Raw genomic sequence first — 9,270 nt, forward strand, 5'->3', positions numbered from 1 at the left:
ACTAGAAAAGTAAATGAGGAAGGTGTAAGAAAACTGAACGCCTCAAACAATCAGTCCCACGCAAGTCTGAATCATTGCAGAATCACAACAGGAGCCAACAGCTCGGAGACGCTGCATTTATTGTGACAATTGAAATCACAAATCTGATCTAAGGTCATTAACATTGGAAGGGTTCTCTTAATTTTAGAAGATTCTGGAGCTTTTCTGGATTCCTCCTTTCGCCTTTAAGTATTTCAGTAAATTTTTTTTTTTTTTTTTTTTTGCGGTATGCGGGCCTCTCACTGTTGTGGCCTCTCCCGTTGCGGAGCACAGGCTCCAGACGCGCAGGCTCAGTGGCCGTGGCTCACGGGCCCAGCCGCTCTGCGGCATGTGGGATCTTCCCGGACCAGGGCACGAACCCGTGTCCCCTGCATCGGCAGGCGGACTCTCAACCACCGCGCCACCAGTGAAGCCCCTTCAGTAAATTTTTAATCAAAGCAGCAGCAGCATCACAAAAGCGTTCACATCATCAGGCAACTGAGCTAGCTGCTGGGGGTGGGGGGGCTGTGAAAGTAGGAGCTTGCATGGTCTGTATTAGAGTTTTCATTTTCTCTCCAGCCACTTCACTTCTCTATTGGATTTCCTAGCTGGCCTCATCACTAAACCCCCTCCACTACGCACCCCCAAATCTCCCCCATGTTCCTGAATAATCCAGGTGCAGTGTTGGAGGGCTGGCAGGTAGAGGGTAGCAATTCTGGCACATTATTGGGATAGGGCAAAGGCAGAGCCCCATGGAAGTGAAGAGAAGGAAGAGGAAAAACATGATTCCGGGGCTTTTCCTTTGGAAAGAATCAGATGCATGTTTCTGTTTCTGTTTGCAGTTTTTACAAGTCTCTTGGTCCTGTCCAGCTCAATAAACTGAGAAGGTTTGGATCCATACTAGATGCTCAGTACTGGGCCTGCCTGGCCGCTGGACACACCAGAGACGGTATCTCCTGCAGTTCTCACTGTCCAGCATTTGGAGGATGTTCCCTCCAGGTCCTTGCCGAGCCCAGTACTGCTCAACATTTTAATTAATGAATCGGCATTCAAAGTAACCTTGGTGAATTAAAGCCATGAATACAAACAGACAGATTTATAGAATAGATGTCACCTTTCGGGGGCACAAGGGAGGTTTCTGGTGCTAGCAGTGTTCTGTATCTTGACCTGGGGGCTTGTTAAATGAATAGAATCACTGATGAAATATTTATGTGATTGTGTACTTAAGATTCATTAATTTTACTGTGCACTTTTAAATTTAAAAGTTTACACACAGACACAAAAGGTAAAGGGCAAACTTGGAGCCATAATTGTCTTTGCAGAAAGAAGAAAGTTAGAAGTGGCTTGAGGAGAATACTAATAAGCCCGTTTTCTCCCCAGATCCCCCAGAGGCAGTAGGTACCACAGAGAAGGGGTGCACAATGGGGTGAAAATGGGGAAGAGGGGCTTGAAGTCTCACATGAGGTTGTCAGGCCCCTCAGAGCCCCCTTCACCTCCCACATGCAGCCAAGTGGCTACTCTCTCTCCCCCCACCCCTGCGCCCCAGCAGGGGACTAAAAAGTTATTTTCTGGAAAAATTGAATGGGAAGCTGAGATTCAGGATCCAAGGAAACCAGGTCCAGCAGAGAAAGTTACCTTGGGGTGGAATAGGGGGGTGGGATGAGGCACAAGATTGTCTCTTTTCATCCCAAACTGTAGAATTTTAATGTGTTACAAAAATGTGTGTGTTGCTTTGATATTTAAAAAATTCAGATAAGTATATTATCAGGACACCTACACAATGATGAAATACATGGGAGCCATTAGATGATCTCACTTTTGTGTTTCTAGAGTACAGTGTTTGGCTTCGGGCTTGGCAGCTTAAAAACACTGGATACAGGACCAGAGAAAAGTGGTGAAAGTGATCAAATATAGTTGATTACAGTGAATAGTTGTGGAATACACTGTCCTGGAGATGTCTAAAAATGGAATGCCTGGGATGGCCTTAAAAACAATCCTCCTGGGCTTCCCTGGTGGCGCAGTGGTTGGGAGTCCGCCTGCCGATGCAGGGGACGTGGGTTCGTGCCTCGGTACGGGAGGATCCCGCATGCCGCGGAGCGGCTGGGCCCGTGAGCCATGGCCGCTGAGCCTGCGCGTCCGGAGCCTGTGCTCCGCAACGGGAGAGGCCACAGCAGTGGAAGGCCCACGTACCACAAAAAAAAAAAAAAAAAAAAGAAAAAAGAAAAACAATCCTCCTTCACACCGGGACTTTCCCAATGGAGATTTTCTGCTGGTAAAGTTTGGTGAGGGTTATGTGGGTTACATTGACATGCCGGTGCTTTTTCATTCAAAAAACATGTATACTTCATGTTTCCTTGGACTTCAAATTTATCTGTAGGACCCTCTTAAAGGACTGTGTTATCCAAGGTTGTTTGGATCCTAAAACAGGAGCAGGCATACAATTGGCATACAATACACGTTTGCTGAGTTAAAAAATGAAATGGTGTGTTGGTGGTAAATGTCAAACATCCAGCTTTAGGGGTGGCAGGGGAAGCACTTGCTGATTTCTGTAATGTTAAGACATCCACCGTGACTGATTTCAAGCTATCAGCGTGACCTCTCTGAATCCAGAGGGGGAAGAGAAGTGCACATTAACTCCTGTGAGCCTGGGCAAGCCAGCCCCAGCATACAGAGATTTTGGTCAATGCAAAAGACATGCTTATGACCATTGATACTATATCAATTCATGTTAAACTACAAGAAATAATCTAATCCATTAGTCAGGCCAACAAGGAGAATTTTGCTATCAGTTGGAAATAACCAACGTTCAAATCAACAATTTCTTACCACTTTTTACTTTTTTTTTTTAACTTATTCCTGCTTGAAAAGGGCACTGGGGCAAAGCGGATGTCTTAGTTTCCAAAATTATATCCAAGCAATTATCTTTCCTGTATAAGCAATCCCCACTCTGTGGGCTGTGCTCCAAATGTTTCATTTGGAACCTAATATATTCTTCCACTTAAATGTAATATCAAGGGTGATTAGGTTGCAGGACAACCCACAAAAGCCTATAAATCCCACAATGTACCTGAAGTCTGATATCAGTGCAGTGGTATTATTTTGGGAAGTGCGTCCTTGGTTTCAGCCAGGGAAGGCAGGATTGTATGCCACCTGGCTGCTGTCCCGGCTATGAGAGACCACTCCCTGCCACCCTGCCATCTGCCAGGAGAGTAAAGACTTCTGGCCTGTACCCTGAGCAGACTCCCAGCTCTAAGCCAAACCCGCACTACTCTGACATCAAGAAAACAGCTAGAAAGGACAGGGATTCCCCTGGCGGTGGTACTGGTGGTACTGGTGGTACTGGCGGTGATGGTGGTAGGGGGAGTGAGTAATAACATTACTGATTATGTGTTTTACATCTTTTCTAATTTAATCCTTACCATAATTCTATGAGGTCAGTAAGATTATTACCCCCGTTTTAGCGATGAGAAAACTAAAGTTTTGAGAGGTCAAGTAATTTGGTCAGGATCGCACAGCTGGTAAATGGCGAAGCCTCTTGAGAAAGGGTCCTTAACTCCCCATGTAAACTGTATCAATAAATAGGAGATCATCTGAGGTCATCCTTCATACAAGTAATTTAGAAGCTCAAAGAATGTTGTTCGTAAGTTTTGTTCTGGGCGTCAATTTGGTGAATCTAATGAAAGCTTAAACAGACATAGTCAGTGTGATGGGAGCTAAATTTAGGCTTAGGATATAATATGATGTTCGGAAATGCAGAAGTAGCCTCCAAAATGAAACGGAACAGAAAAAAGAAGAGTTCATGTAAAAACTGGTGAAATCCAAATGAGGTCTATACTTGAGCTAATAGTATTGTACCGATGCTGGGGTCCTGGTTTAACAAAGACAGTGTTCTACGGTTATGTAAGACAGTATCGAGAGGAACCCAAGGAGGATACACTGGAACTCTTTGTACCATTTTGCAACTTCTTGTGAGTCTCCAACTGTTTGAGAGGATTTTAAAAAAAAATTTTAATGAAGTACTGTAGAGGGGGTACCAAAGCACCAGAGCTATTATCCCAATCTCCTCCTGACATCCTTTGTACTGTGGCCATGCTGTTGATATTTTCTACATTTTCGTGTTTTGTAAAATGGATTTAAATTAATGTTTCAAGATGTTTTTTAGCATTTTTGCTCTTTTTAGGTTATTGAAGAATGAGGAAAGCTTCTGAGTAGATGAGGCACTATCATAGATAATTGAGTGTTACCATTTCACAAAGACTAACTTTGAGACTTGAGTTCCACAGAACCCTGTGTACCTGTTAAATCACAGTTGCAAAGCTAAAACAGGAGTCCGTGTTAGTTCCACTTGACACAAAGACTAATACGATGTCACTACTAGACCGTGTTCTGGTGGGTTGTTTTTTTTTTTTAATTCCAAAAATGCAGTTCACCAATAAAGCAACTTGGTGAAAAGGAAATTATCAGGTTCCAAACTATGTCTCCCTTATGATTTGCATAAGAACATTAATCACATGGTATATATACCTTTAGCTCCTCCCATCTTGACATGCAGAACAAGAACCTATAGTTCTTTAGAGCTGCAACACAAAATCTGAAAGATTAACCAAAACATCTTTCAATAGGAAACCGTATAGGACAGCCTATGGACGTAGGCTGTAGGATATATTTAGTCACGATTTCTCCCTTCTCATTTTCACAAGGCTGTTAAGATAATAACAGTGAACACTTATGTAGTTCTTAGTACATGCCTGGCACCATTTTTTAAAAGAGCTTTACATACATTAACTCAGTCCTGAAGACATCCTCTATGAGGTAGATACACTGTCCCCATTCTGTCCTTGAGGACACTGAGGCAGAGAATTTAGGTGTTTGGCCCAATATCACAAAGTTATTAATAGTCAGTGGTAAAACAGTGTGTTAAAGTGAGGCAGTCTGGCTCCAGAGGCCTCTACAGGACACTGCCTCACCATACAATTGCTCAGAAAAAGTGGGCTTCATATATTTCTCCCCTTTAACAGCAACCAAAACTCCTAGTTGAGGCATCTCTAACTTGTCCCTGGTTGACAGAGAAAATGGAGAGAGGGAGTTAGCCCACATTCTGTCCTGGCTACTCATGTCCCCCCACTTTCCCTTTTATCCATGCCCTCCCCCAAACACACACACTAACCCTGAGCTATAACTCCCAAGTTGACAGGCAGATTGACAAGTCTATCCAACACCAAAGCCTGAGCCCTTCATGCTAGTGGTCCACAAATGGAGTGACCATGTATTAAGATGACCTGGGACATTCCCAGTATTATGGTTGAAAGCTTCATGGTAATGGACCCCTCATAGTCCTGGGGAAACCAGGACAGTTGGTCACTCTGTGCTCTAGAACCACTCAGGAAGCTGGTAAAAAGCTGCGATGCCTGAGGCAGCCCCCCAGCCTTGCACCCTGGCCCCCAAGGCAATTATATCAGACTGACTGGGGGGTGAAGGGGCAGACACTGTATTTTTTTGATGGCTCCCTGGGAGTTTCCAGTGTGTGTCCTGGGTCGATATGAGCTATGGGATGATACTAAGCACGAGCTGGAACCTCCGAGGCTTTTGGGATTCCTGATCAACATTTCCCAGATCTTTTAGCTCAACCCTCATGGGCTGCTATAACACAGGGTCTCAGTCCTGGCTGTCCACTAGGATCTCCTGGGGAGCCTTTAATTACTAGTAATTTGGGAATATAAAATGGTACAGCTGCTTTGGGAAAACAGTTCAGCAGTTTCTTAGAAAGTTAAACATACACCTCCCATGTGAACCAGTCATCCCACTCCCTGATACATTTAACTTAAGAGAAATGAAATCCTATGTGCACACAAAGATCTGTACATGAATAGTCATAGCAGCTTTATTTGTAATAGCTCCAAACTGAAAGCAACCCAAATGTCCATCCACGGGTAAAGAGAGAAACAAATTGTGATATATGCATACTGTGGAATCTTACTCAGCAATAAAAAGGAATGAAATATTGATACATGCAACAACATAGGCGAATCCCCCAAAATAATTATGCTGAGTGAAAAACACCAGACCAAAAAAAAATTTTATATATATATATATATATATATATATATATATATATACACTGTATGGTTCTATTTATATAAAATTCTAGAAAATGTAATCGACAGTTACAGATTACAGATTGCAGGTCTGTGATGCCTGGCAGTGGGGGTGGGGCAGGGTTAAGAAGGGGTGAGAGGAAGGAACTAGAAAGGGACACAAGGAAACCTTGGGGGATGATAGATACATTCTTTATCTTGATGACAATGATTTCACGTATATGTACATGCTTCAAAGCTTATCCAAGGGCTTCCCTGGTGGCTCAGTGGTTAAGAATCCGCCTGCCAGTGCAGGGGACGTGGGTTCGAGCCCTGGTCCGGGAAGATCCCACATGCCAGGGAGCAACTAAGCCCATGTGCCACAACTACTGAGCCTGCGCTCCAGAGCCTGCGAGCCACAACTACTGAAGCCCACGTGCCTAGAGCCCGTGCTCCGGAACGAGAGGCCACTACAATGAGAAGCCTGCCCACTGCAAGGAAGAGTAGCCCTGGCTCGCCGCAACTAGAGAAAGACCGCGCTTAGCAACGAAGACCCAACACAGCCAAAAAACAAAAAAACAAACAAAAAAACTTATGCAAGAGTATGTCTTAAATATGTGTAGTTTATTATGTTAATTATACCTCAATAAAGCTGTTCAAATCCACAACAACAAAACTACCCGTATTCAGGCCCCATCCCCAAAGATTCAGTCTCCTGGACCTGGAATGGAGCCCAGGCCTCAGTACGTTTTAAGGTACCGTCAGTACTTTCAAAGGTGGTTCAAATGTGCAATCCTGATTGAAAACCACTGCAATGATGCCTACCACCTGCAGTTACTGCCCCAAACCACTAAAAGGATTAGTAATAATAAGGAGATGGAGGACAGAGTCTAAGAAGTGAGGATGATGACGTCGATGATGATGAGGAATGAAGGCCAAGTTGGCTTATTAAGAGATGGCATTGACAGAGAATAGCTGACTCCACTAGGTGGCATCTGGACACTTCTCTTTAGCACGAGTCCAGGGGAACTGGAGATTCAGGGCCAGAGCTGCCTGAGGTATGTTAAGAGAGGGAGCTCTGAGCAGACAAATGCACCCAGACTTGTTGAAACAGAAAACAATCAGCAACTTGGGAAGATGTCAGCAGGCCAGGTGTCACTGGAAGTTCTAGTGTCATTTGAGGTTCAAAGAGCAGAGCTATTTTATTCAGGGACTGAGTAACTCCTGGAGAGTAAGTAAATGAAGTTCTCAAGGAGATCAAATGTCTTGAGCTTCATGCACAGAGAAGAAACTCTGTGTCCAGGGCACCAACTTGCAGTCCTGAGTAGACTTTTTTAATGTATTAAGTACACATAAGGTATAAAGAATCATAATCCAGGGCTTCCCTGGTGGCACAGTGGTTAAGAATCGCCTGCTAATGCAGGGGACATGGGTTTGAGCCCTGGTCTGGGAAGATCCCACATGGCGCGGAGCAGTTAAGCTCGTGGGCCACAACTACTGAGCCTGCATGCCACAACTACTGAAGCCTGCACGCCTAGAGCCTGTGCTCCGCAATAAGAGAAGCCACCGCAATGAGAAGCCCGCGCACCACAACGAAGAGAAGCCCTGGCTCGCCACAACTAGAGAAAGCCCACGAGCAGCAACAAAGACCCAACACAGCCAAAAATTAATTTAAAAAATCATAATCCAATGAGCACCTGTGTACCCACGACTCAGGTAAAGAAAATCTTATTACCTTTACCCCTGGAGTCCCCAGGATATTCTTCCACAAACCCATTCTCTTTCCTCTCACCTCCAAGGCAAATACTGTGCTGAATTTTGTATCATTCCCTTGCATTTCTTAGTAGATCTCCTACACAGGCTTGAATCTGTAAACAATACATTGCTTCATTCTGTATGTTTTTTAACTTTATATAAGTTGATTCATACAGTATATATTCTTGAGACAATATTATGTTTTTGAGAGTCACCCATATTGTTGCAAGTAGCTACAATCTATGGTTGCAAAGCTTTATATATTTATATTGCATTGTGAATATATAACAGTTTTTTAAAAAATCCATTCTAGTTTTGATGACCTTTGGGCTGCTGTGTTTTCTGTCATGCACACTGCTGCTCTGAACATTGTTGTGCATATCTCCTGGTACAGGTGTACAAGAGTTGCTCTAGGCGTGGAATTTCTGAGTCATGGTGTAGAAACATGTCTATGCTACCAAGATAATTCAAAATTGTTTTCCAAGGTGGATGTTCTCCTTTGGAAAGCTCCCATCATCACTGGCTGTTTTGATGCCCTATATCCTTGCCGGCAGTCTAATTTGTTCAACTTCCTAATTTTTACCAGTCTGGTCGATGTATAATGGTATTTTCTTGTAGTTTTCTTTATAGGATTGCCGGAGAGACTGAGAATATTTTCATATGTTTATTGGCCATTTGTCTTTCCTCTTCTTGAAGTGGCTATTCTGGGATAACTCTCTGGTGGGGAGTAAGGGCACAGACCTCAGAGCCTGGCCCTCAAGGACAGAAGTCCCAGCCTAGAGTTTAGTTTCTCAGGTATTTCGATGGCTGAGTAGAGGCCCTCCTGGCCACCTGCGTCCCACCTTATTCAGTGGCTCTCCCTCAAAACGACTGTCAGGTGGTCTTTATCTCAAGACCAGCTCCACACGGTCTAGTTAAGCAGCAAACACATGTAGGAGCTCAGGATCCACGCACTTCACGACCCCGCAGTCTGGTAGAGAAAACCGTCAACCTTCCTGCCCCGCCGCCAGTGCCGTGCTGCAGGCTGCTCACACCAAAGATGCTGCTTAGGGCTCTCCACTGGACACCCCCGTTATTACACAAGTTCCTTCTGTTATTAGTCTATCCTCATGTGTTATTACCACATGAGACCTTGGGTCAGCAAGTACTGAGCTAGGTGCTAGAGACAGAAACAGGAAAAGACCATCAGGCCCGGCACTCAGCCCAGACAGCGGACTGGGCCCTCCGCCCGCAAGGAGCTCTGCACGGGTTTCCCTCCGGCCTCCGCGTAGGCCCCACCCCACACCTCCCAGACTGCTTCCCTCGCGATGAGGTACAGGATTTGGTGCCCAGGTCTCAGCCTGTGGGGCGCGCATCACGTAACCGCGTCGGGCGGAAGGGGCGGGGCCGAATGGCCGTGACGCTGCGTGGTCGCCTAGCAACG

This window comes from Phocoena phocoena, chromosome 9, assembly GCF_963924675.1.
Source record: "Phocoena phocoena chromosome 9, mPhoPho1.1, whole genome shotgun sequence".
Taxonomy (NCBI): Eukaryota; Metazoa; Chordata; class Mammalia; order Artiodactyla; family Phocoenidae; genus Phocoena; species Phocoena phocoena.